Source organism: Crocodylus siamensis, chromosome 3 (genome assembly GCF_052110815.1).
Source record: "Crocodylus siamensis isolate JL-2025a chromosome 3, ASM5211081v1, whole genome shotgun sequence".
In the NCBI taxonomy this organism is placed as follows: Eukaryota; Metazoa; Chordata; order Crocodylia; family Crocodylidae; genus Crocodylus; species Crocodylus siamensis.
Genome location: NC_143397.1, coordinates 146,970,765 through 146,998,397, shown reverse-complemented (window position 1 = coordinate 146,998,397; position 27,633 = coordinate 146,970,765). Strand labels below are relative to the sequence as shown.

At 46.2% G+C, this 27,633-nt stretch overlaps 1 long non-coding RNA gene across 3 annotated transcripts; it reads right to left on the bottom strand.

The window, feature by feature from the left end:
- Positions 1-704: 704 nt before the first annotated feature.
- Positions 705-26,890, bottom strand: LOC149868958 (uncharacterized). Of its 3 annotated transcripts, XR_016441367.1 has the most exons (7): positions 22,295-26,890; positions 20,588-21,286; positions 19,644-19,844; positions 9,655-9,915; positions 7,328-7,445; positions 4,034-4,146; positions 705-2,708 (listed from the first exon to the last, which is right to left on the bottom strand). It is a non-coding gene; the product is annotated as an uncharacterized LOC149868958 (long non-coding RNA). The 3 variants fall into 3 exon arrangements; XR_016441368.1 differs by lacking the exon at positions 7,328-7,445 and having other exon boundaries at positions 20,588-26,890; XR_016441366.1 differs by lacking the exon at positions 19,644-19,844 and having other exon boundaries at positions 20,588-26,890.
- Positions 26,891-27,633: the final 743 nt, after the last annotated feature.

The window sequence follows — 27,633 nt, the reverse complement described above, 5'->3', positions numbered from 1 at the left end:
TTTCAGTCGACATACCCCTTAGTCTTATGGAGCAGGCGTAGGATATCTGGTTTCCACATGCGTGTGCATTTTACAGCAGTAAAACCCTGGCAATTTCAAATTCTCAAGACTTTTTTTAGGCCCTTTGACCTGTGTTACACAATGTATGAAATATATCTCACGTACCCCCGATGAGGCTTCACATACCCCCTAGGGGTACACGTACCCCCAGTTCAGAACCGCTGCTACAGACCAATGGCTTATGCTAAAGATAAACCTCTAGGGCATAAATATTCAACCCTTAGCCCAAGGCTCCATGTCATGTGACCTGCAGGACTCCCTACAGAGCCAGAAATTTGGTGGCGGGAGAGCAGCACCAAATTTCTGTACCCAATGGAAGCTCCAGGCCCAACATACTGAATCAGGCACCTAATCCTAGTATGCAGGGCTGGGCAGGGGCAGCCCCAGGTCCCAGGGACTAATTCCAGTGTGCAGGGGCTGGGGGTAAGGTGCCAGGTCCCAGAGCCCAATCCTGGTGTGGGGCACCTGGACAGGGTGGTGCAAGGTCCCCAGGACCCAACACTGGCAGACCAGGAAAAGAGGGAGTGGCACAAGGCCCCCAGAGACCAGTCCTGGTAGGAGAGAAAGTGCTGGGCCCCAGGGACCAATCCCAGTGTGCAATGGTGAAAGGGGGCAGTAACAGCCCCCCAGAGACCAATCCTGGCTCACAGGAGTGGGATGAGGTGGTACCAGGCCCCCAGATCCTGGCATATGAGGCTTGAACTGGCCTTTAGACTTGTCCTTCTCCACTCATCTGGCCTGCCAGGCCACAAGGTTGAGCATCCCTGCTCTAGGACATGAAACCTTGAATACTGAAATGTTTATCTACCAGGAGTAAAGTACTATGGTATGCCCAACAAGACTAACAAAATGTAATCTGGGAAGAATGAAATTATTAATTGGATTCTTTTTCTATTTTAATTTTGAGTTGGTTTCACTTTCGTTTGATATAAGTGTTATTTTCATTTTTGTTGTCATTTTTTCCTGGATATGGATAAAAGTCAAGTGCCTCTGTAAATGTGTTTATTGCATTTGCTAAAGCATCTATATAGGCCTTTGGACACGAGAGTCTAAAGTCCATCATTTATTATGACTATGTAATATAGTATCATTGATGCTGAAATCAAATTAAAACCCAGATACTTTTACAAAGTGGGATCATCTCAGACTGTGTGCGTGTGTACATGTGTGAACATGAGTTGAGTCAGAGATGATTTCTTTCCAGTTTCTTGGGGGACTGTTGCTTTCTAGAAAGGCATAGGGAGTATAGAAATAAAATATAACTTTTGTGTGAAGCTATTTAGGTTGTCCAGCCTCAGCTCTCAAGGACTGGAACCCCTTCCTTGCTCCATGGGAGCTGATGTTACACTCCACTTGGTAGACTATTTTCTCAGAGCTAATTCCTAATTCTGGGTTAAGATATTCCTTTATTACAAAATACAAGAGGTTCTAACTTGTGTTTCAAATCTTAGTTGATGTGAAAAGTAATGCAGAGCTGCTGAAAGGAACTTGGGAGCTCATGCAAATGGGACCTCACAATTCCAACTAAATTTCCCTCTATTGTGCTACCCTCTCTTCCTCTTGAAAGGTCCTGTCACTGCAGTAAACTCTAAAAAGCCAGAATGCTGAAATGAGGAAGAAAAAGAAAGGACAAAATGTCTTTGTATGTGCCTTGCGGTAGGCAATTGCCATCTAACTTTTGAAGAAAATAAAAAAGGCTAATTTAGCCTAGCATCCCTGCCCTATACAGTGGGGAGGCTTTAGAAGCATCAAAGAGTGATTCAGATTTAGGCGCCTAGGTGCTCTACGCAGAGAAGCAGAGGAAACAGTTGTCTCCAAAGGACAGTTCAAAACACACAGAAGTGTTTAGAAACAACCAAAAGGAAAAAGTGAGCACAGGAGTATGTCTGAGGTATAGTATCTCAAGAATTTAGGTGCCTGACTTGAGCTATCTGGTAAATGTCCCCATTCATTCATGATCCACGGCGCCTAGTCCTGCAATTGTGTGGTTGGTTTCCAACAATAGTCAAGTCACAAAACCCCAGCTTGACAATATGTATCTAAGAATTCAACACACTTGCCAAAGAACTGCTGTCATGGCCAATATCCTAGACCTGTATTGTGGTTAGAGGTAGGCATTTCCCCCCTCTCCCCTTTAGAAAATAACAAATTTGCTGAGAGATGCAGCTGCATTCAATGCAGTGAATCATTTTGGAAAAATACACCCCCTTTCACAAAAGAAAAACCCTAAAAGAAAACAAAACAAAAACAGGAGAGGAGTGGGGAAGAAGGAATTCCAGGACACATTTTGGAAATGGCAAAATATTTGCCTTCTGAAAGTGTCAAAATGACATATTTTGGCTTCCAACAAATCTGACATTTGTATTTTAATGTGGAAAACAAGGATAAAAATAAATTTTTAAATAACCAAAACATAAAATTAAATGTTTCTTTTGCATATTTTACATTGACCCAAAACATTTTTTTAAATGTTTCAGTTTAACCACTGAACCAGAAATCTATTACATGGACAAATCTAGTCGTGGCTAGACAATTTCCTCCTTTCTTCAGCCCATTAGTTCTCTTCTTTCACTCAGGAACATCTAGCTCCAGTTTCTCCACCTCTGCTGCTGTTCTCAGTAGATGGGCAGACATGTAGCTGGTTACAGCTGGAAAGAAGAGGCAGCCATCAGGAAACAGGGAAGACAGACTGCTGAATTGTGGCCAGGAGAGGGGTCAAAATGGGATATAAAGGAAGAGAAGAGGGAGCAATCCTGCAGGGGGATGGTAGTGGGGCAGAGAGAATCATGAGAGGACAGAAGCCGCTCTCCACGGAGTATGGGGAGAAGAAAGGGAGACAAGTGTGGATCCATACAACAGTCAGAGCTGCCATTAAACAAGAAGCTGGGAGAAGAAGGAAACAGACATGGGCAAAAGTATAAGGAAAATGTGGCAAAAAACTAGCCCATCTCCTCAGCCAAACAGCAGAAAAATTCAAAATGTTTTAATTTCAAGATGACACTACTTACTGCATGGTATTAAGAGACAGAGGATACCAAAAGCCCCATCTACTTACTGTGTATCAACTTCCAGTGGTATTTTAATGAGACAGAGAACCCAGTGTTCTGCCCATCTGCCTTTTTCACATTTACACATCAGAGGATACAGTGGTCTAACAAGGTAATAAGCACTTCAACAGTGGGCTCTGTGCCTCTGTTCAGTGTCTTTTCGTTTTCTGTGAAATGAATGCATATGCCCTTCAAAACACCTGACTTAGTGGGAAGCAGCCAGAAACTGAAACACCTGTGTGTCACGCACAGCGTTAATATTATGTGCATGGGTAATGATCATTCCACAGTGCGTACTGCATGACACTTGTTTGACTTCAGGTCAAATTGGATTGTCCAATTAGCTACCTAGAAGGGAAAATGACAGAACTCTTACAAGATCTCCTTTTATCCTATCTGACTGCGCTTAATCAATCTCTAACCCTGTCCACTCCATGCACTCCTGCTTTCCTCAAGCAATTGCCATCCCAACAAAACCATGTTGGCATTATCCATAGATTGATCTCTAAATTGTTTCCCAAACAGTTTTTGAATGTTTTTTTCTTCAGTTGAGAATCACTGTATTGCTTCAAATATTTTAAGGGTCCTGGTGAATTGTTTTACAGCTCAGTCTCCATCTAATAAAGATTTATTACCACTTCACCGAGTCATTCAGGATGTGCCTACACTTCAGTGATAGAGTCTGAATGTACTTACTTGCCCAGTTCTATGTTTTAAAGCTAATAGTTAAAACAAGCAAACTCTACAAAACTTCTTTTGGGCAGGATCTTCTTTTCATGTTTTTTATGAGGTGCACAGCATACTGCTGGTCTGCATAAGCAGGCCACTAATTTAAGGTTCCTTTTGTTCATTTCTGAAGAAGCGCCATACTCACCCAGTAGGCTCATGGCAAAACACTTCTATTATTTTAAGTGTAGTAGGCTTACCTTTCAGAGCTTGGGTTGAGTCCCAGGCTTGAGATTCTGCTGTTGTGATTGGTGGAGCCCATCCTATCCATCCAGCCCTGGGGTCAGTTTTGCTCAATGGCTTCATCAATGACCTGGAAAGATGTCATAGAGTGCACCCTCAGCAAGTTTGCAGATGACACCAAGCTGGGGGGAGTAGTAAATACACTGGAGGGTAGGACTAGGATTCAGAGTGGCCTCGACAAATTGGAGGAATGGACCCAAAAGAAATCTCATAATGTTCAATAAGGACAAGTGCAAAGTCCTGCACTTAGGATGGAACAATCCTATGCACCCTGCAGACTGGGGACTGACTGGGTAAGCATCAGCTTTGCAAAGAAAGAACCAGGGGTTACAGTAGATAATAAGTTGAATATAAGCCAACAGTGTGTTCTTGCAAAGAAGCCGAATGGCATAGTGGGCTGAGTTAGTAGGAGCATTGCCAGGAGATCAAAGGAAGTGATACTACTCAATTCAGCACTGGTGAGGTCACATCTGGAGTTCTGTGTCCAGTTTTGGGCCCCCACTACAGAAAGAATGGGGATAAATTGGAAAGAGTCCAGCAGAAGTCAATAAAAATGGTGAGAGGGCTGGGGCAAATGACTTCTTGTGGAGAGGCTGAGGGACCTGAACATATTTAGACTGTAGAGAAGACTGAGAAGGGATTTAACTACCTGAAAGGGGCTTCCAAAGAGGATACAGCCAGACTGTGGTGACAGATGACAGAACAAAGAGCAATGGTCTCAACTTGTAGCAAAGAAAGTTTAGGTTACATATTAGGAAAAATGCTCTCACTAGGAGGAGAGTAAAGCACTGCAACAGGCTACCCAAAGAAGTTGTGGAATCTTCATCCTTGGATTTTTTTAAGGACCAGCTAGATAAAGACTTGGTTGGGATGATCTAGTTGGGGACAGACCTGCTTTGAGCAGGAGGTTAGATTAGATGACCTCCTGAGGTCCCTTCCAACCCTAATTTCCTATGATTCTTTCCAACTACCAGTTTGTGACTTAACAGAGGTGTACAACTCACAGTGGTTTCTCTTCCTTATCTTGACAGCCCACGCCAGGGCTTTTCTCCATTTCCATTCCCCAACTCAGAGTACACAGACTGTTCCCATTACAATCAGAGGGAAAGGAGGAGTTTATCCCACCAGTCCCTTCTCCTGCCTAATACAAATCCCTCTCTGAGACTTTGCCATCGGGAAACATGATTGTATGCTACCTCCTACTCATGATTTGACCTTAAGCCTGTTTCTAGGATCTAATTTCATTCATCTCTGATGTGAAGACTACTGGGATGTTGACCTGGAAAGAGTGAATATAGCTGTCAAGATTCAGAAGATGAACTTTGAAAACTATTTCTGTTTTTATGGTTTTTGTTATATGTTTTATTTTTGTTCTTACATTACATTAATCCTTCCTGTAAGATCAGGTTTCCTGAAGAATGTGATTTTAAAGAGGATTGCAATTAAAATTCCTTGTGTAAAACTACTTTCTACCCTCAAAGCTAAGGTCAATACATCTTTAAAAAAATAAAAATAAATCACAAACATATGTGCTCCCTTGGGAGCCCATTCCAGATTTTGACCACTCTAATTGTGAAGAAGTTCTTCCTAAGTCCAGTCTAAATCTGCTCTCTGCTAGCTTATGGCCATTATTTCTTGTAACTCCCAGGGGCGTCTTGGTGAGTAGAGCCTCACCAATTCCCTTCTGCGCCCCCATGATGAATTTATAGGCAGCCACAAGGTCGCCTCTCAACCTTCTCTTGCGAAGGCTGAAGAGGTTCAGGTGCCCTAGTCTCTCCTCGTAGGGCTTGGCCCGCAAGCCCTTAACCACACGAGTGGCCCTTCTCTGGACCCTCTCCAGGTTATCCACATCTCTCTTGAAGTGTGTCACCCACAACTGGACGCAGTACTCCAACTGCGGTCTGACCAGTGCCTGACAGAGGGGAAGTATCACCTCCTTGGTTCTGTTTGTCATGCATCTGCTGATGCATGACAAAGTACAGTTAGCTTTGCAGATGACTTTTCTCACACTGACAGTTCATGTTCATCTTGGAGTCCACTAGGACTCCAAGATCCCTTTCCACTTCCATGCTGCCGAGCAGGTCATTTCCTAGGCAGTAGGTGTGCTGGACATTTTTCCTCCCCAAGTACAGCACTTTGCATTTCTCTTTGTTAAATTGTATTCTATTGTTTTCTGCCCATTTGTCCAACCTGTCCAGGTCTGCCTGTAGTTGTTCCCTGCCCTCCAGTGTGTCCACTTCTCCCCACAGTTTTGTATCATCAGCATTTTTGAACCTGGGAAGGGTGCTGGAGCTTGCTTTGGCCTCTCTAAGTGCTGGCCTGGTATTGCAGTACATCTAGTGCTTGTTCCCTCTTGGGCAAGTAACTTTTTAAGGGCCACACTCACTCTCTCTCACACACACACACACACTTCCCTCAGCGTGTTTGCCCAACACACGTGCACAAAGGCTTCCATCAGTATGTTTGCCCAATGTGGGCCATGTGTTTTATAGTCATGCTCAGTGCTGGCTGCATTTAATCGACTTCACAATTAGTTTCTATTGCTGAGCACATGTTGCTTTTGGCAGCAGTTTAATGATAGACAATGCATTTAGTGAGCTTTCCCCTGTAAGCGATTATAAGATGAAGGGCTTTTTTCCCGTTTCCAAGTTGGGGAAAAACCTTGTCTTGCGTTTGACTAAACACAGTTACTTTCTCAGCCATCTATTGGCAATGAGGAAGGTGAAAGGGGATGTGTGAGGGATGACAAAACTGCATTATTTCTGATGCCAGTGGTATTCAATCAGCATTTTGATCTCCTGCCACTTCTGCCCTCATACTGGTCTCTTATGCTATTTCTGTTCTTTTGGGCTGTCTGCTATCAAAGCATCACAGTGGAGGGTCCTAGCTTTTGGCCAAAAATCTGAGGTGGACATCCTAATTTGCTTTAGGCTTTTTTCTCTACATCAGATAAGATATCCTAAAACCCCTTGGAAACATACATTTTTAATTAAGAAAAAAATGTTAGAAAAATGATTTTTTTTAATGTTCTTTGAGAGAATAAAGTAAATTAAAGAGCTTTGACTGTGTCCTGATCTTAGATTATTTAGCTTTACCTGCATACAAGAAGTGGCTTAGCTCCATCTCAGTGGAAAGGAAGAGCTACAGCCTACTTCATCTTCACGGATTTTAAGCAGCATTTATAGAGCTGCATAATTGCATTTTCTGGTACTTAAATGGAGCTTGGTTTCCAGTTGCATAGTGACTCTTACCTGCACTTCCTCTCTAAGTCTACTCAGAAGGCTGTGCGATGGCCCTGTGGACTTTATGGCAGCATACAACTAACTCTTTGGGGACACACACATTGCTGTGTGAATCCCAAGACTTTAGCTGAAGAAAAAACACAATTAGTGACTGTAGGGAGGGGTCACTTTCAAGCCCAATAGCTAGTGCAGGGATTTTCAACCTTTGTTAAGGAGAGTACCCCTTCATAGATTCACCGATGTTAGGGTCAGAAGGGACTTCAATAGATCATCGAATCCGCCCCCCTGCATAGGCAAGAAAGAGTGCTGGGTCCAGATGACCCCAGCCAGATGCCTACCTAACCTCCTCTTGAAGACCCCCAGGGTAGGGGAGAGCACCACCACCACTCTCTGGGTACGACCCCCTAGCCAATTTGCCACCCACTGGACTGTGTAATCATCCAAGTCATAGCCTTTTAATTTGTTCACCTTCTGTGGGTACCCCTTCTGGGCTGCACCCCATTCTGCCTGGGCAGCTGGGGGGGGATGCTGAGGTCAGCACACACCCCCACACTGCCAGGCCAGCCATGGGAAAGTCTGTGGGGGAGAGGAACTGGGCCTGGGACCTGGCAGGGATGGAAGGGAGCCAAGCTGAGCTGAGCCGAACCAGGCCCAGGATTGGGTTGGGGCCAGGGCCCACTACACCTATCCCTTCCCCCATGCCCAGGGTAATTGCCCAGTGCTGATACCCCCCGCACCAACAAATCCAGTGCTCCCAGCCCCACCCCGGCTCCAGGTGACTCCCCACCCTGGCACCAGCCCCACACCACCTGGGGCCCCCAGCTGGGGGCCAAAGCAGGGGCATCCTCAGCTGCACCACTGGATTGGAGGGGACGGAGCACCTGGGACCCCTGCACCTGCCCTTCCAGGCCCTGCACAGCCAGAGCAGGGCACAGGACAGAGCTGCGGCTCATCTGAGGGATGCAGGGAGGTGTGGTGGGTTGCACCACTGCACAAATCCCAGGAGGACATGGGGGGCATGTTCCCCTGGACCTGCATGGGGCAGGATGGGCTGCCACTGTGGGCTATGGCTGGGGCAGCGCTGGGATCTTTCTAGTGGGGGCGTGTGGGGTGTACTGTGCTCCAGGCGGGCAGCAGCAGCACTGGGGAGGTCGGGTCAGGTGGACAACCATGAATCCCAGCACTGCTGCTGCCCTCCCCAACACAATCTGCCACCCCACCAGGAAGAGCCTGGTGCAGCCCCAGCCCCACACAGATCCAGGGGCACACACTCCCCATGCCTCCCAGGGTTCTTGTAGCAGCAGGAGCCATGCTCATGGCTCAGTCCCATGCCCCAGCCAGAGCATCTGCCCTAGCCCCAGCCCTGGCCCCCTAGACCCACCCCATCAATCACTGCTGCACGCACCCCTTCACATTACTGCTACAGCCACGGGAAGTCTGTGGCTGGGCTGCTTTGCAGTCCTACCACTGCCCTGTATTTGTGGGGGCTGAGCCTTTTTAGCCCCCCCTTTCTGCCACCTATGGGTGGCGCAGAGAAGCAGGGGTACCTGGGTGTGGGGAAGCAGCGCGCGGTAGTGACCTGCTCCCCATGCTGCCACTTCCCAACTACCCCCACTTCTCTGTGCTGCCACTGTGTACCCCCTGGTGCCTTCCCAAGTACCTCCAGGGGTATGCATACCCATGATTGACATCCCCTGGCCTAATGGTTAGGGAACTTGGCTAGGGAGATGGAAACCCAGGTTCTTAGCATCACACAGCCAGAAGGGATTTGAACCTACATCTTTTATACTTCAGCAAAAATGTTCTAATCACCAAGCTGTGAGCTAGGTACTGCTCAGAGTACCTGGCTCTCCTTTTCAAGATAAGCCACTGGGCAGCCATGAAGGACTGGAGGAAAAGTGCAAGCTGGAAAAGAGATGGCTCAAGTGAGGCAGACGTTGCCCTAGGAGAGAGATGGCCCTATGTTCTGTCTTTTGGCAGTGCCTCCAGCATGAGAGAAACTATTCCACTGCTGCTTGTCCATTTCACTGAATGGATATGACATGCTAGTGAAGAAAAGACATTGAGGATAGGGAGTAGATCATGAGAAATAAGATTTTCATCTCTTTTCCAGCTGCCTGCCAACCGTGGTTTTGAGGAACATGTATTATTACTGTTACAAAGCTGTCAGAGTTCCCCAAAAAATGGATATCTTGCCCTTCTTTGGGTAACTAAATTTGACAACTTAGTCTTATCTAACAAATAGGTAGTAACTGTGTAAAAGTCCTTTCATTAGCTATTTCTTCTATTCATATCAGATGAGAATAAATATATGACCAACAATTTTGGACACTCACCTTATGACTCCTTAAAAGGGGTCTGTAAAACTCAGGACCCTTCCACATGTTTCATGTTGGGCCCTCAGGTCACTTTGGAAATCCTACTCATAAAAATACCATTTTGTATGGCAACTGGATAGTCACTGCCCCAGGCAACTGCCTGTGATCAATTGTGGCAGACAGAAGAGCAGTCAGAGTTTAGAGCCATCACCTTTTAAGCGCCCAAACCCTGAATCAGCACAATGATCACAGAAATATCCTTTGAAAAGTTCCAGAAACCTGCATGTGAGAGAGGGAAAATTCTGATTCTCATGGAGAAAAAAACATTTGGTAAACAGTTCTTCATGTTTCACAGAGAACATGTTCTGCCCACATATGGACATATTCAATCTACAAACCTCTATGTTAATGTTTTCCTTATTTAGAAAGGGGGAAAATATATATGTAATGCTTCATATTTTCTTGTGGCTGAAAACTCACTTAGGGACTCCCAAAATGACACCATTTAAGAGCATAGCATAACCTCAATGTTTGGTGAAAAAATACAGGAAAAGCAGCACCTCCCTTGAGGAAGAGGAAAAAGAGCAAAAGCACTGAGTAGTATTTCCAAACAAACAGACAAAATATTATACAAAGCAGCCACTAGAAAGTTAGGGTCTTGTTACGCATTAATTTTAAGCAACTACTGGAGCTCTTAACCCCTGGATTATCCACACATTAACATCTGAAACTAATTTTAAGCACACTTTAGCCAGCTTAAAGTTATGCCACTCCAGGGCAGGTTTCTCTCTGATCCATGTTACCCAGCTCATGTGCCATTAATATGTGGCCACTCCCCACAGATGAGCTGCAAAAGTCTCAGTCCTCCAGCATCCCAAGATGCAGTGTCCCCTCTCTCACCCTCCTGTTTAAGGGGTAGACAAACTCTCCACCCCTTGAATTCTGTTGCCCAAGGAGTGGTTCTGGCACCAAGCCAACTCCCCCTCCTACTCCCAAGGGTGCAATCCCATGTAAACAGCTGACAGAGCACATACCACCCAGCTAGCCAGGTTGCAGGGCACAGACAGATCTGGGAGTGGGGCTGAGGGAAGGGGGACAGAACCAAGATATGGGGCCAGATTCAGTCTCCATTAGCTAGGGCTTCCATCCCAGGACAAGGACAATAGCTCCCCCAAAAGTACCTTCCCTCCCTGCTCCCACCTCTCAGCCAGCCCAGGAAGCATGACCAGCATCCCACATACCCTGAGAAGGTCACTAGGGGGTGACCTTCTCAGCACCACTGAGACAGAAAAAGATCTTGGAGTCACTGTTGACTCCCGAATGAACATGAGTCTTCAATGTGATGAAGTAGTCAGCACCTTGTCATGCATCAGTAGGTGTTTCACAAACAGATCCAGGAAGGTGATTCTCTCTCTCTAAGTGGCACTGGTCAGGCCGCAGCTGGAGTACTGTGTCCAGTTCTGGATGCCACAGTTCAAGCGGGATGTGAACAACCTGGACAGGGTCCAAAGAAAAGCCACGTGTCTGATTGGAGGCCTGCAGCGAAGGCCCTATGAAGAAAGGCTAAGGGACCTTAACCTCTTCAGCCTCTCCAAGATAAGGCTGAGAGGGGACCTTATGGCGGCATACAAATTCAGAAGGGGAGAGCAACATGAAGTAGGCCATGATCTGTTTACCAGGGCACCCCCTGGAACAACAAGGAACAATGACCACGAGCTATTGAAGAGTAGGTTTAGACTGGACATTAGAAAAAAGTTCTTCACGGTCAGGGCTGCCAGGATCTGAAATGGGCTTCCAAAGGAGGTGGTTCTTGCCCCATCCTTGGGGATCTTCAAGAGGAGACTGGACAGGCACCTGACTGGGATCACATGATCCCAGGTTTGGTGACCCTTTTCTTGCCTGCCAGGGACAGGGGTCAGACTAGATGGCCCACTGAGGTCCCTTCCGATCCTAGAATCTATGAATCTATACCCCACACCCCACTCTGAATCCCACTTTATTAAAACATGAGACCTTCTTTAATTTATTTGTTTAGTTCTTTTGAAATTTTTTTAAACATCTTTTTGCTTTATCCTTCAGCGGCTTACTTTCTTTATTTTGCCACCCATCCTATATCCCTATTTCCTTTCCACCTCTCATTTCATTACCCAATCACATCCTATTACATTGCTTCCTCACAGCTTCATGTTCCTGTGGAACCCCCCTTCTCCCCCCCCACCCAACAACCCCCCCCCCATCCTAACTCACTAGGCCTTTAGTAGCAAGTTACAGCTGTGCAGGTCAAGGACAGTCAGAGAATGTTTTTAGCCTTAAGGTGAGACTGCTCCAAGCTCAAGCTAGCACTAATACCTATCAACATTTGAGCAGATCAAAGTGCAACATGTAACAAGGTCCTTAGTATGTCCCTTCTTATTTCTTGTGTTAGATATTTAAGGTGAATCAAAACCAAGCCAAAATAACTCACAACTACAGGGAAATAGGTTAGAGGCTGGACCATTTTTCTGCAGCATTTCATAATACAAAGCTGGAAAGTGCAACCATTTTTATGTGCAGTTTCAGAGCTTTTAATACTGTTAACTGTTACCCAGCATTGTAGCACATGAAAACTTTCCATTAAAATAGATAAGACCGTAGATAAACTTAATTAAACCTTTGTTATTCTCTTGTTTGGGGTAATATCTCTTGGGGTGGGGATATGAAGGAAAGTATATGTAATTATTTGTTTTCTTTTTTAATTTGGTTTGATTGGAGGATTTTAGAGCAGAGTGTAGTATAAAATATTGTGAATGGTGAAGGTCCTTTTATGAAGAGTCAAACACCGTCTTGTGTAGGATAGGCCCAACTGTTATAATTGCAAAATAAACTTTAGCAGGCTGCTGACAAAACCAACAACTTTCCCAGTACTAATGCTGAAGAACCATCCTACCAAGTTGTTAGGTAAAATACAAGAACTGCTATCATAGAGCAATTACAGAGCACAAATACATTTTATCACTAACCAAGGCAATATTTACCTGACAGTCTCCTTTTGAACAGAAAGATAATCCTACCTAAAAAGGAGGGACTGGGGGTTCTTTAAAGTTTAATTGTTTATAAGTGCAGTCCCATATTGATGGTGCCTCTATATGTCAGCTTATGAGCATTAACATAACAGAGATAATCTTGCTGGAGAAAAAAGAAACAGCTATCACGTTACTTGAAAGAACTGAAGCTGTATTGTGTACCAGTCATTAGTCTCCTTGACTCTGCTCATAATGATGAATGCATCATTCTGCTTGCATGCAACTTGTGTAACAAACAGCACAGCCAAATCTTTTCCAGTTCTGTTATTCTGTTTTAAAAAACACTGACATTTTCTTAAACAGACATAATTTACAATTTTAAGTAACGCAACAGTGCCTTGGTGTGTAAAGGCCAGCAAGCAAACAAGACTCCTTTCAGAAAGATTGAAAAAAAAAACAACAAAAAACCTAGTCTCGTGCTCTCTGAGGTCACTATAGCTCAAAGCCAGAGAAGGGAGAGGGGTACAGGACTAGGGTATGCCTGTGATATTTCTTTGGCTTTGAAATGTATATAATGCTCCCATTATAGAGCCCCTGAGTGTGCATAGAAGTAAAAACAATACCTAACACTATAGTGTGCTGAAGCAGTAAATTTAGACATGCAAAGCTCAACCTGGGGCAGATCCTGATTTGACTGAAGCCAATAGTGAAGTGGCCATTGACAGCAAAGTTCTGACCTTGCTCTGTAAGAAATGAGAGTTATTTTATTGATTTCACTGAGCATTGGGTTGTACTTTTAACAGCTCTTTCCTTGAAAAGTTTCATAACTAAACTAACTCCCAACAAAGCTGAAACATAGGGTACCTTAAAGGACACATCATTCAAGAAAAAAAAGGATACTGGTGAGCTTTACCTCATTCTCTAAGGGTTAAGAAATCTGAACTCTCCAAAAACAAAGAGCATGATAGGACTTTACTGAGACTTCCTTTAATCCACTCAGATTTCATGCTAACTGGCCTCAATTTCTGGGATGATGCATACGTCAAGAAGCAGTCTTTCAGATAACCAGGATATGACATTAATGGATTAAAACCTCTACTTTAATTGTCTCTTTGGGCCTTGTTACATGGTGCACTTTGGGTGCCGACAGATCATTCGATCTGGCCACAGAAAGCAGTTTATAGCTGTGATGAAACACAAGTGCATGTCTACAGACAGCTTCAAAAATGGCTGATCAGGTGAATATCTGACCCCTCACTGTATAAGGTATCAGATAAAGACAGCTCAAACGGTAGCTTCTTTAGTAACTTGTGTCTGTGAAGCTCCAAGCCTGTTGCCGTTTTCAGAATGGGAGGGCAGAAAGGGACTGGAGAGAGTGCAGTCCAGGGGTTTTCCAGCCCCCCGACCCACCCAGAGGGTAGGCAGGTGTTTTGAACACACCCCCCCAGAAGGGGAAGGGGCTTCAGTTCACCCACCCCCTCCTTCAGCACCAGCTGGGGAGCCCCAAGAATGAGCTCCTTTTGGTGCCTTTCCCCCACTCCCATTCTGAAAACAGTGAGACCTGACAGAGAGGCCTGGTGACTGCTATGGGAACCTGGCTGGAAGCTCTCAGTTCTCAGCTAGATTACTTTCCTCTTCTGGAAACAAGAGTGAACTTTCGATGTTGATCAGTGTTAGTGCTAGCTCAAGTTTGGACCAGTCACACTTTAAGAGTAAAAACCTTCTCTGACTAACCCTTACCTACACAGCTATGACTTGCCACTAGAGGGTTGATAAGCAGAGGCTAGACTAGGAGCTACAGCTGTGAGTTGCCACTACAGGGCTGGTGAGCCAGCACAGACTTCTATCCCTGCCCTGGGAAGAGGGAGGGTAAGGAGATAGCGGGTGTTGGAGAGATGGGTTGGAGGGGGTGAGAAACATGCAGCTGGGAGGTGGAGAGTTAATGGGATAGGGTTGAGTAATGAAATAGGGTGTAGAAAGGAAATGGGGATGGGTGGTGAAATGAAGTCAGCCAGCCGACACTGAAGCATAAAACAAAAAGAAGTAAAAATAAAAGAATTTAAAAAGAGATAAAGAGTAAGTTAAAGAAGGTCTCATGAATGAATAAATTGGGATTGGGGTGTGGGGGTGCTGGGGGTGCTTCCTGGGGTGGCTTGGAGCTGGAAGCAGTGAGGCAAGGCACTTTTCTGGGAGCACATGGGGACCCATCCCTTTACCTTGTCCCCCATTCACCCCTTATAGACCCCACTCCTGAATCCATCTATGCCCTGTGACCTGGCTAGCTGGCATGTGCTGTGCAGGCTGTTTGCATGGGGTTCCACGCTTAGGCGTGGGAAAGTCACACTGCAGGGCAGAAGGGGGAGTTGGTATAGTGCCAGAACCACCCCCTGGGTGGGGTGGAGATTTTATCCACCCCTTAGCAGAAGTGTGGGGGAGGGGGCACAGCATCCTGAGATGCTGCAGGACTGCAGCTTGCACAGCTCATCTGTGGGGAGTGGCCACACATTAACGGAACAATTATTGAGGGGGGGGTAACATGGATCAGAGATATATCTGCTCTTGAATGGCATAATTTGATGTTGCCTAAAGTGTGCTTTAAACTAATTTTACATGTTAATACGTGGACAATCTAGGGGTTAAGAGTTCCAGGAGCTTTCTAAAATTAATGCATAACAAGGCCTTTAGAGAAGGAATTCTGCAGAGAATAGTTGATATATGAGCCATGTAGGCAGAAACAGTTTGCCAGAGGTGTAACGTGTAAAGAATATGCTCAAGGCAGTCCTCTTTTGCCATAACCCCAATAGACAGCATACAGGAGCAACAGCAAGCAGCCATGTGGGCGATGTATGTCATGGAGTGCAAGGCATTCTGGGAATTGCAGTGCTCTAAAATGGCAGTAAAGTGTGCTGCTGGTGAGGGGTTTTCACCCCATTGTTTTGACCCCAAAGCCCAGGTTGGGAGGACAAAAAAACCCAGTTGGTGTATAGCCCAGGTAACTTGGGTATATACTCCCCTTCTCCAATTGAAGGGGTTTGTTAGCTGGCAGGTGTGTTGTGGGGGAACTGCAGACCGCTCAGTTTCCCTCCGTCCCTATACAACCATGCCAGGACAGTCAGGGGACTGAACTATATGCACATTTATTTACATTAACTTATCACAAAGGAAAGGAACATGGATATAAACATATGTATAGTGTGTGTGTGTGTGTGTGTGTGTGTGTGTGTGTGTACGTATGTATGTATGTATGTATAAGATATCTAAACCAGTAACATAACAATAACCTCTGGGTAAATGACAAAAACCCTTATACCAGTGCTCCAGATACAGGTAAGTCACAGGTAAGTATCTGATCTGAAACAGAGAAACCCCAAAGATAAACTCAGTCTCGAGGGGAATCCCCAATGCCCTTGGGCTTTTCCCAAGCCCTACAAAGAAGCTGGCAACTTTAGGGGGGCCCTTTCAGTGGGACCTCCCCTCTCAGGAGCCCTTAACTAACCGGGGGGACTCCCCTCCCCCATGGGAATCCTCTTTTCCCTCACGGATTCTACGCCTGGAGGGTGGTCCTCGTCCTCTGTGCCAGGCTGCTTTCTCACCTACAGTGGTCTTCTGGGGAGGTCGCTCTCCCCTGGAACAGGGCTCCACTATGCAGGGCTTCTGGCTTGCCCCTGTCTGCTGGCTCAGTAGCCCGATGACCGTTTGGCTCTCTGGACTCAACCTTTTGCTGTAGGTCAGAGGCCTGGGCTGCCTTGTGCAGCACCAGGCTTGGTCTGCTCCTGGACCCTTCGTGCAGAGCCTCCTGCATTAACCCCCAGCCTTGTTCCAGGGGTTGCAGACCTGAGCCACCCAAGTGCTCCAGAGGTCCTACTCTGTGCACCATCCTGTGCACCATGTCTCTGGTCCGAGCCACCTCACGCAGCTCCCAGGGTCTGGACACTGTGTGCCAGGCTGCACATCGAGAGTCTAGTTGCTGGAGCCATCTGCCATCTTCAGGGGCGCTTCTGGACTACTGCTTCGCTCTGCTGAGCAGCTCACAGCTCTTCTAAGCCCCACTCTTCTCTGTCCCGGATGTCTCCCTCACGCTGGGCATGCAGCTCCTTTTATATACTTCAGGGTTCCACCCCTGAAGTCTTCTGGACCTGAGTGTTGCAGTCTGCAATCAGGTCTGGGGGGGGAGGGGAAACTCCTATCAAGAGATCTCAGGCAGAAGGCCATGCCCCCTGCTACAGAGAAAGGCAACCCCGCCCACAATCCATATCAATCTGAACATGAGGTAAAATTCCCTCCTGACCCCAAATAAAATTAAATTAAATAAAAAATGGCTGAACATGGACAGACATTTGCTTCAGTGCTGCGTAGGTTTGGCTGATCAAAGCAACACTCTTTATTCCACTGAAGCTTCTGAAGAATATTTAGAAATAAAACAAGTGGGAAAAATCCACCTTATGCCAAATTCTAGGCTGTGGTTTAAACACACATCAAGGGAAAGCCAAAAAGTAGCCAACCACCCTGGATGCTCTGCCAAGAGCAGCAGGCTACATCTCTAATTTCTCATCCTTCCACAAAATGAATGAGATCTAAATCATGGAGGCTGCACCACATCATTCAAGGACTGTATAAATATGCAGAAATATTGCCCCACCCTTTTTCTACTGCAAAAGGATCTTTTAGTTTTATTTCTCCAAGCCAAGCCCCTTCCTCTTGTCTGCATGTACCAGATTTTGAACCCAAAAAAAAAAGATTGTTAGTTTTGGAGCTGCAGTGTTCTATCCAAGCTATCTACTGAATCTGGAGAAGGGGACGGGAAAGGAGGGATCAAGACGGGAGGGAAGACTCATTCTGATTATCACAACCTTGCGGAAGAATTCTGCAGTTTCTCATGGCATTGTTCCAACATGAGAAATAAGGACAGGAAGGATGTTGGGAGTGTGCTCCTATTCAAAATTACCTCTGAAAGAGAGAGCTCTGTGGAGGACTGATAAGACTGAAGCTTTTGAAACATAACCCAAAAAGGGTGCTGCAATATTGTAATGTTATAGTTTCATAGTTGGTAGGGTTGGAAGGGGCCTGAGCAGATCATCAAGTCCACCCCCTGCCATGGCAGGAAAGAGTACTGGGGTCAAACGACCCCAGCAAGCTTGTCTAGCCTCCTCTTAAAGACCCCAGTGTAGGAGCCAGCACCACTTCGCTTGGAAGTTGCTTCCATATCCTAGCTGCCCCAACAGTGAAGTAGCGCCTCCTGATGTCTAGCCTGAATCTACCCTCTGCCAGCTTGTGACCATTATTTCTAGTCACTCCTGATCATGCAGGTGGCACTCCTCTGTACGCTCTCCATGTTGTCCACATCCCTCCTGAAGTGCGGACCCCAGAACTGGACGCAGTACTCCAACTGTGGCCTGACCAGTGCCGCGTAGAGGGGGAGGATCACCTCCCTGGACCTGCTTGAGATGCATCTGTGGATGCATGACAAGGTGCGGTTGGCCTTCCTGACTGCATCCCCACACTGTTGGCCCATGTTCATTTTGGCAGGAATGATGACTCCAAGATCCTTTTCTGCCTCTGCACTGACAAGAAGGGAATTCCCCAGCCTGTAGGTATGGTGCTGGTTCTTTCTCCCCAAGTGCAGTACCTTGTATTTGTTAGTGTTGAAACCGATCCTGTTCTCACCTGCCCACCCCTGTAACCTGTCTAGGTCTGATTGCAGCCTGTTCCTTCCTTCTAGCATGCCCACTTCTCCCCACATCTTAGTGTCATCTGCAAATTTGAACAGGGTGCTTTTTACCCCCCTTGTCCAAGCAACTGATGAAGATGTTGAACAGTGCGGGCCCGAGGATCAAGGCCTGTGGAACCCCACTGCCAACATCCCTCCAAGTCGAATAAGACCCATCCATCACCACTCTCTGGGTGTGGCCCTCCAGCCAACTAGTGATCCATCTGACTGTATAGGTATCGACGCCACAGTCTCCTAGTTTTTTAATGAGAATGGGGTGAGAGATAGTGTCGAAGGCCTTCGTAAAGTCCAGAAAGACTACGTCCACTGCGACACCTGTGTCTAAGGATTTTGTGATCTGGTCATAGAAGGCCACCAGGTTGGTCTAACAGAACCTGCCTCTCATGAACCCATGTTGTTTGCCCCCAGGCATAATCTCCTCTGCTGGCCCATCACAGACATGCACCAGGATAATTCTCTCAAAAAGCTTACCTAGGACCAAGGTAAGACTAACTGGCTTATAGTTTCCTGGGTCCTCCTTTCTCCCTTTTTTGAAAATAGGAACCACACAGGCCCTTTTCCAGTCCTCTGGCACAATGCCAGAGCATCATGAGTGCTCATAAAGCCATGCCAGGGGTCCCAAAATGACATCTGCTAATTCCCTCAGCACTCTGGGGCAGAGATCATCATGACCTGCTGACTTAAATACATCCAGTCCCTCCAGAAGTTCCCTGACTAGGTCCTCACTGATCCTAGGCCTGGGTGTGCCTCCCATGGGGCCTATGGGGGTCCCGGTGGGGGGATGACCCAGTCCCTGCTCAGAAAAATGGGGGCAAAGAAATTGTTAAACAGGTTAGCTTTGCTGTCTGATGTGATGACCTGCAGAGGCTTCACATTACCCGGTACCTTCTTTTTACCCCCTATGTATTTAAAAAAGTACTTCTTGTTGTCCTTGATCTGCATAGTTAGTCCCAGTTCCAGCTCCGCCTTGGCCTTCCTGACTGTCTGCTTACAGCCCTGAGCAACAGAGGTATAGTCCTCCCTGGTGACGGCCTCTCCTTTCCATTGGGTGTACGGCCCCTCCTTTCCATTGGGTCTCCTTTTTTAGCTAGGAGACGTTCCCGGATGCTTTTGGTGAGCCATGGGGGCTTTTGTGCCCTCTTGACCCCTTTGATCTATGTTGGGATTACGTCCCTTTGGACTTGGAGAATTGTCTCTTTAAGGAACGACCACTCTTCTTGGACACCCGACTCCCCTCCTCTCCAGGGCCTCAGTGTCTCCTCGACTATTTTCCTTACCTCATTGAAATCCACCCTCCTGAAGTCCAGGGTTGCTGCCTTGCTGCAGGCCTTTGCCACCTTGCACTGGATGGTGAATTCCAGCAGGTGATGATTGTTGTCTCCCTTGTGGTCGAGCAACCGCAGACCCCTCACTAGATCGTTGCCCGTGGCCAGGACCAGATCCAACAAGGCATCTCCCCTGGTGGGGCTGTGCATCTTCTGGGTTAGAAGGAGGTCCTGTATCTCAGCTAGGAACCTATGTGAGCGGTCAGACCTGGCTGACTGTTCTTCCCAGCAGAAGTCTGGAAAGTTTAAGTCACCCATGATGACCATGTCCTTTGACCCTACTGCCTCCATGAGCTGACTTAAGAATTCCCAGTCTAGCTCTTCCCCTTGGTTGAATGGTCTGTAGTAGACCCCTACCATTAAGTCCCTTTTCCCTTGACCTCCTTTTATTTTAACCCAGAGCATTTCAGTGTGCCCCTCCTCTGACCCAGTGCTACTCATCAAGGATGTGTATTTCTCCTTGATATAGAGCACCACACCCCCAGCTTTCCTCCTATCCCTCCTGTACAGCCTGTAGCCCTTGATATTCACTGTCCAGTCGTGTGCTGGGTACCACCACATTTCGGTGAGCCCCACTATGTCTGGGTTTGTGTCAGCTAGCAGGAGGGTAAGTTCCTCCTGTGTGTTCCCCATAGTATGAGCATTAGTTTAGAGGCATTTGAGGCCTCCTGAAGATGCATGCATTGCCCCCCTAATCTCAGTACTACTCGGGCCCCTGCTACTTACCTGGGTATTTGTTCTGCCCATCATCAGTCTAGGCTGGGCTGTTCTTGTGGGTGACACTTGGTTTAATGGTCCAAGGCTTTCTCCACCCTCATCTTCCTCTACCCCCCGATAAGCCTAGTTTAAAGTCCCCTGAAGGAGATCAGCCAACCTAGAAGAGAGCACACACTTACTTTTGGGGGAAAGGTGAAGCCCATCCCACCGGAGCATGTCTCTCGTCCTGATGTGTGGGTCGTTGTCTAGGAAGCTGAAGCCTGCCTTGAGACACCATTCCTGAAGCTGCAAGTTGACCTCTCTAATACAGGTCTCATGTCATCTTCCACGTCCGCTCACTGGTAGAACAGAAGAGAATACCACTTGTGCCCCTATCCTCCTCAGCATGCCCCACAAAGCATGGTAGTCCGTCATCAGGTGAGTAGGGCTTCTCCTGGCCATATCATTAGTGTCCATGTATTAGGACCATGGGGTAGTAATCAGTGGGCTGGATAATGGCTGGGATCATCCACATCACATTCTGAATCTATGGGCCAGCAGTAGACCTTGCATGTCGAAGGGTTCTGGCAACAGATGGGACCCTCTGTACCTCTCAGGATGGAGTCACCTATGATGATCACTTGATGTTTCTTCCTCTGGGTCTGCTTAGCTCCTTCAGCCTGTTCAGAGTGTGGAGAGTGTGGAGTGACCTCCTCTCCAGAGGTTTCCTCCTCTCCTTCCTTCTCCTGTGATGTCACCAGGGCCTCGTACCTGTTCTCCAGCCAGACTGGAGGAACTGGTACTGCTCGGCTGCAAGCAGCCCTGGTTCTGGAGGGGACCAGCTCCCACTCCACTGTGGAGGGCACCTCCCAGGGTGCTTCTTCCTTGGATCCATGCCCCTGCAGAGAGAGAAAATACCCATTAATTTCATCCTCCACCTCCCTGATTCACCTCAGCTTGCTAACCTCCTCCTGGAGCTCCCTCACTTGCGCCTCTAGGGCCCTAAGCTGGGTGCCTGCACAACATTCCCTGCCCCCCCTGGCCCTGCTGGCCATCCCCCACAGGCCGGGGGGGGCAGGGGGATGCCAGCTCCCCCATGGGCTCTGTCTGGGTGGAGGCCTCAGACAAGCCCCAAGTAGGCACCCCCACCTGGCAGGGGCCCTAGCAGCATTCCATGTTGACACCATTTTATAAATTGCTATTTATCTATATTTTTGTGTGGTGCCTTTGCCCTACCCTTGCTGGAGTCTCCCTCCTGGCCCCTCCTGCTTGTCCGCCTGTACAAATGCCAACGCAAACACTGGCATACCCTTACAGAGCACACCTATATGTGTGCTCTGTTCATGTGCCACACCTCCCTACCGGCTCAACTAAAAGGGATTTGGGGGGCTTCCCCTCCCTGCCCCACTTACCTTTTGGGGGATCAGCTGTTGCTGCCCCCACCAGTGGGTCTGCTGTTGCGTCCACCTCCGCCTCTGCCTCAGGTCAGGTAAGGGGGCACACGTGTGTGCAGGGACACATGTGTGCCCAGTTCCCTCCTCTCCTCTCTGCTCCTGGCTCTGAAGTGCCAGGGGCTATGCTTTTAAAGGCCATGGTTTGAATATCCCGTGGCTGCCCCAACAGCCAATCAGGCACTCCTGGCTTCCCAGAAGTGACTCCCAGCAGTTCCGCCCCCTATGTTCCCCTGCTGGGGGGATCCAGTGCTGCCGGTGCCTGTACCTCAAGGGTTAGCCCTGGGGGTGCTCCCTAGCCTGGGAGGAAAGTCAACCCTAGCCCTCCCCATTTGCGTGCTCTGTTCGTGCGGCACAGCTCGGAAGCATGGCTCCCTACCAGCTAAACTAAAAGGGATCCGGGGGCTTCCCCTCTGGATCTGGCTCAGATGTGCCAGCTCCCTCTGCCCCACTTACCTTTGGGGGGTCAGCTGTTGCTGACCTCGCTGCTGGCTCCACTGTTGCATTCACCTCCTCCTCTGCCTCGGGTTAGGTAAGGGGGCACATGTGTGCAGGGATGCACATGTGTCCAGTTCCCTTCTCTGCTCCTGACTCCCATTATACTAAACTCTTACTCCTGCTCTTCCTTGTCTCATCAAAATACAGTACATAGATATTTCTAAAGGTCTCTTATTGCTGCCCCTAGGTTACATCAGTTTCACCTCCCTCTGAACAGATTCACAGTCCAGAAAAGATTGCTGGCTCTGACAGGCTGATTCTGGATGTGCTAAGTGGCAGCAGGGCAATTTGGGAGTTCCTGCAAGCAACAATTTAAACATGAACTTCCAGGCCTGCCTGCATGGGGGTGCTATGCCTGCATCTAGATGTTAGGTAAATTATAGCCAGCCTCTTTTACCTAGCTTTATGCCACATTTATTACTATATCAATGCCTACTAGAATACTTCATGTTCTAGGCAAAGCAAGTTCCCCCTTCTTCCATGAGAAATGAGACAATCCTCTTTAAAGATGTTTATTATCCTGTAGGGTGTGGAAAGTGGCCCCTATTTGATTTGGATTCAGATTTGGCCTGAATCAGGTACAGTAATTCAATTCGTTCATTCAGATCACTGTCCCCGATTCACTTCAGCCAAATCCGAATCTGAAGATTCGATGCTGATTCAGAGAATCACCAATTTGGACATAAACATAGCTTTAAAAGTTTTTTCTACATACCTCCAGGTACCAGAGCAGCTCATGGACACTATGATGCTGGGACAAATAGAGCGTCCCACAGAAGCGTGGGGGGGCCCCTTTGCATGCTTGGTGGCAAACCCGGAAGTGGACTGGAACTGCTTCTGGTTCATTTCCTGGTCTGCTGCTGACTACGTTGAGGAGCCCCCCGTGCTCTTGTGGGACACTCCATGAGGGTTCTGATTAGATTCAATTCAGATTCAGAGATTCAGCCACCAAATCAGGCTGAATCTCCACTAAATTCAATCAGGAACTAAAGCTTTGCACAGCCCTATTCTCCTGTAAGCTTCATCGTATTTTTGGACATGTTAGCCTAGATGCCACCCTGCCCTGTCTTCTGTCTAACTTCAGACTAACAAAGCTGCCCTGCATCAAAAGTAATCACTGCAGTTTCCTGAAGAGAAAAGAGCAGCAGCAACATGACACACTGACCTCTAAAGCCACATCCAAGCACTCCTAGGAGACTAGCACAAGACACTGGAAAAAGGGAAGGTCTAGGCCAGGAGTAGCCTGAACTCATTTGAAGGAAAACCTATTAGTGCAAGGGACAGCCAAATGACAGGAAGCTTTTCACATATCCTAGAGTACTGACTTCATTAGAGCCCCTACTATTCAGTGGTGAGAGGACAGCTCAGAGATTCTGGTAATGTAGACTCCTTATATTATAAGCACACCATACAAACATGTGTTATCATTCGTAACACACATAAAAACAACTGTCAACTGGATTGTAACAGCCAATACACCTCAGGACTGCAACACTGGCTTCCCATCCCGCTTTCTCAAAGATTTGACTAGGACCTGCATCAGGGGCCTGCCTGGGGCACAGAAGTATAGGACAGATCACACTCTGGGAAACACCAGCCATCAGAACAGCAACTTGGGGGTTCAAGAAGCTGGATTCACATGAGAAGAGCCTAATTGTTCCTCTAATTTTCACCAGGGGCCAAATCATACTGTAGCTGACTATAGAGTCAGCAAGAGAAAGCTATTTTGTTTTACCCCAGCATTGAATCACACAGCCTTGTCATTGGAGGATTAAGGCCCATAATTTTCTAAAGAATCACTTTCCCTCAATAAGGTCCACTATTGAAAACAAGTTACTATAACTACTTACAAAGGAAACTGTATATTTAAAGGAAAGCATTCATCAACCACAATGACCATTTCTGGAGTTTATTGTGGGCAACTGATGATCTAAGGTTGCTCAAATGCCTTCGTGCTCATTTTACTCATAGAAAAAAATCTAACTGGCCTAATAAAGGATAATTCTGCAAACACTTAAAATTGGTCATAGGCCCAAATGCAGCACAGTACTTAGGCATTTGCTTAAAATCATCCTTATTCAGCAACACACATATGGCTGGATCTACAAAGGAACTTAGACTTGGAAAGTGACTGTTAACTGCCTAATCACTAGCCCTTAAGCATCATTCAAAACCTCCACTTAGCTGCCACCTAATGCTAGAAGCAGAGGTGGATTCGGTGGGGATGCACTGATTCACTCGCAACCCCCATTTGATTCCTGTTCCACTCAAAGTTAAAACCAAATGCCTAGCAGTATTTCTAGTCGGGCAATGCAGAGGAAGTCACCTGACTTCACAGCTCATTATAGTCTACCCAATCCCTGCTAAACCCTAAATGCACACACACCATGTCCCACCACCACCATGCTTCTTGGAGCCTTAGCCACAATTAAATACCAGCATGATTTTCAAATAAGACGATTCCTGTATGTCATTTCCAATTCCTCCATGCAGTTCATGAGCTACCAACCTACTGGATACTATGAAGCAAGCATTTCACAGTCTTTTCCACCAAAGCTGTTCCACTTCATATAACTATTAGGCTAGAAATAGACATTGCATTTGTTCTGGGATATGTGGTGTTTGTGCTTGTGCTTGTCCCAAAACAGAAAAACCTCCAAATTGGCATGGGCTCACATTGACCTCCCAATAAGAATTTAATGAGTGACTGAATGCACCACCACATTTCTGCCATTGATTCAGTGATGTGAATGCAAAACCATTGTTCAGATATACTTTGTGATGTCCCAGGACAGTGTTAGCACTTCTTATGCCATTAACCTTTTTCGGGTTTGTCCCAGAAAAAACAGACATGGGCATCTGAACAACCGCACTTCTTCCCAGGTCAAATTCAACATTTGTTTGTACCCGTAGTTGGACAAGGGAGAGAAGAGAGAGAGAAAGGAAAAGGGAGAGAAAGAGAGATTGAGTAACTTCAGGGATTGGATCTGGCCCATGGGCCATAGGCTGAGCACCACTGACTTGGTCCTCTCTCCTGCTCCAAGGCAAAATCTAAAACACTCATTGTACCTAAGCCATTCCTGACAGATGTTCATCTAACTTGTTCACTGCCACACCTTCCCCCCACCCACAAGATCAGGATTCCATAACCTACCCAGCTAATCTATTGTAGTGCTCAACTTTATTCAAGCAAACTTCTTTCTAATTTGTACCTTAAATATCCCTTGCTCCATTTTAAACCCTATCCCCAGTGGACATGGAGATGATTTTATAAACTTCCTTTCCGCGGTAACATTTCACAGATTTGAAGACCTATATCTTTGTCTCCTCCTCGGTCTTCTCTTCCTAAAACTAAAGAAATCCAGTTCTTTCAATCTTACTTCACAGGTTATTTTTTTCTAGAGTTTATTACTTCTAGAATTTCACCTATTGGTCCATATCTTTCTTGAAGTGTGGTGCCAAAAACCGTACTCTAGCTGAGGCCTTGTAAGTAAGTGCCCAATAGAGTGAAGGACTACTTCATGGCACCTTGCATCTGATACTCCTGTTTAAGCATTCCAGTATGACGTTTTACTTTACATATAACAGTATAATATTAATGACTCATCCATGTGATCTTACAAAAACCTCAGAACCATTTTTAAATTCCTGCCTAGCCAATTGTTCCCTATTTACAAGTATTCCTGTCTAAATGACGTGCTTTCCACTTGTCTTTATTAAATTGAAACTGAAATAAATTCCATTTCAGACCATTTGTCCAATTTATCAAGATAATTTCTTAAAATTCTAACCCCATCCTGAAAAATGCCTGCAACCTTTTCCACCTTGTGATCATCTACAGATTTAATAAGTAAACTCTCTATTCTGTTACCCTGGTCATTAAATAAAGAAAATACTGAATAATACCAAGTACAGGACAGACCTCTGTGCAATTCCACTTGACACATCTTTCCAGCCTGAGAATGAGAGTGATAACCACACTTTGGGTGTGTCTACACAAGATGCTGCATCACTGTAGTAACAAGCTATGGTGACGTAGCTCATCACTATGGTGGCATAGTATTGGTAGGCACAAACCGTGATGCTGCCACTACTGCACAGTAGCTCATGATGCTCATTGCTACTGCACAGTAGGTGGAGAAACGACCCATGCAGTGCCAGGACTGCACAGTACTGGCAGCTATTGTCATTAGCAAGTACTAAATGACTGCTAAAGTTAAGTGCTAAATGACATTTAAGGCTATGTGCACATGTAGACATGCGTTTTAAGTATACTTTTCCAACCAGCTGCGTAGCTATTTTACATTAGTTTCCTCTAGACAACATTTCTTGAGGTTACTCATGAGAGTATAATGTGAGACAAGGTCAAAAGCCTTACTAAAGTCAAGATATATCACATCCAGTGCACCTCCCTTATCCACAAGGCCTGTTACCCTTTCATAGAAAGAAAGATTTGACATGACTTATCCTTGACAAATCCATGTTGTCTGTTATTTATCACCTTATTATCTTGTAGGTGCTTACAAATAGATTGTTTGATTGTCTGTTCTAGTATCTTCCTGGGAATTGACGTTAGACTGACTGATCTATAATTCCTGGGCTCTTTTTTTTTCAAGGTAGGCATGTTTGTCCTAGAGTATGGATTGTATGTCTGCCTTAGAGTTTTCTGGAACCTCATCCATCCTCCACAGTATAAAGGGTGAAATTTCTCTCTCTCTCTGAAAAGTAGCTTCTTTGGCACATACACCTCAGCACAGTGGCATAACTAGGCTGGAGTGAATCGGAAAACACCTTAAATCATTTATGAATTTACCATTAAGAACATTTGTCCCATTACTATGAATCATGCATATAAGAACTTTACTAAGCAGGGGCCATATTTACAGTAGAAAGAACTATGTTCATTAGAAAGCATTTGAAGAAATGGGCACTGGTTTGTTTGATTTTTAATTTCTGAGCCTTCCCCCAGTGTAAGACCTTGGGTGAGAAAGTGAAAAAGGTGATTACTTCTACTGTAATGGACAAACCTGATAGGAAAAAGAAAGAGAAATATTAGACGCTTCCCCCAAGGCAAACATTCTATAATTATGATAATATACCACCTTCATCATAACTCTGTGAAGTATAAAATGAGGCAACTTACCTACCTTTAATTAGCTGTATTGAGTCGTTTTTATGGACACTGAACATTGTGTGCTAATTTGCATACATTAGCATTCATTTACATAGTTACCTCAAGGTACTTGGTTTTATTACCATTACCTTTTGTGGCCCTATTTCTCTAATGAGCATAATGG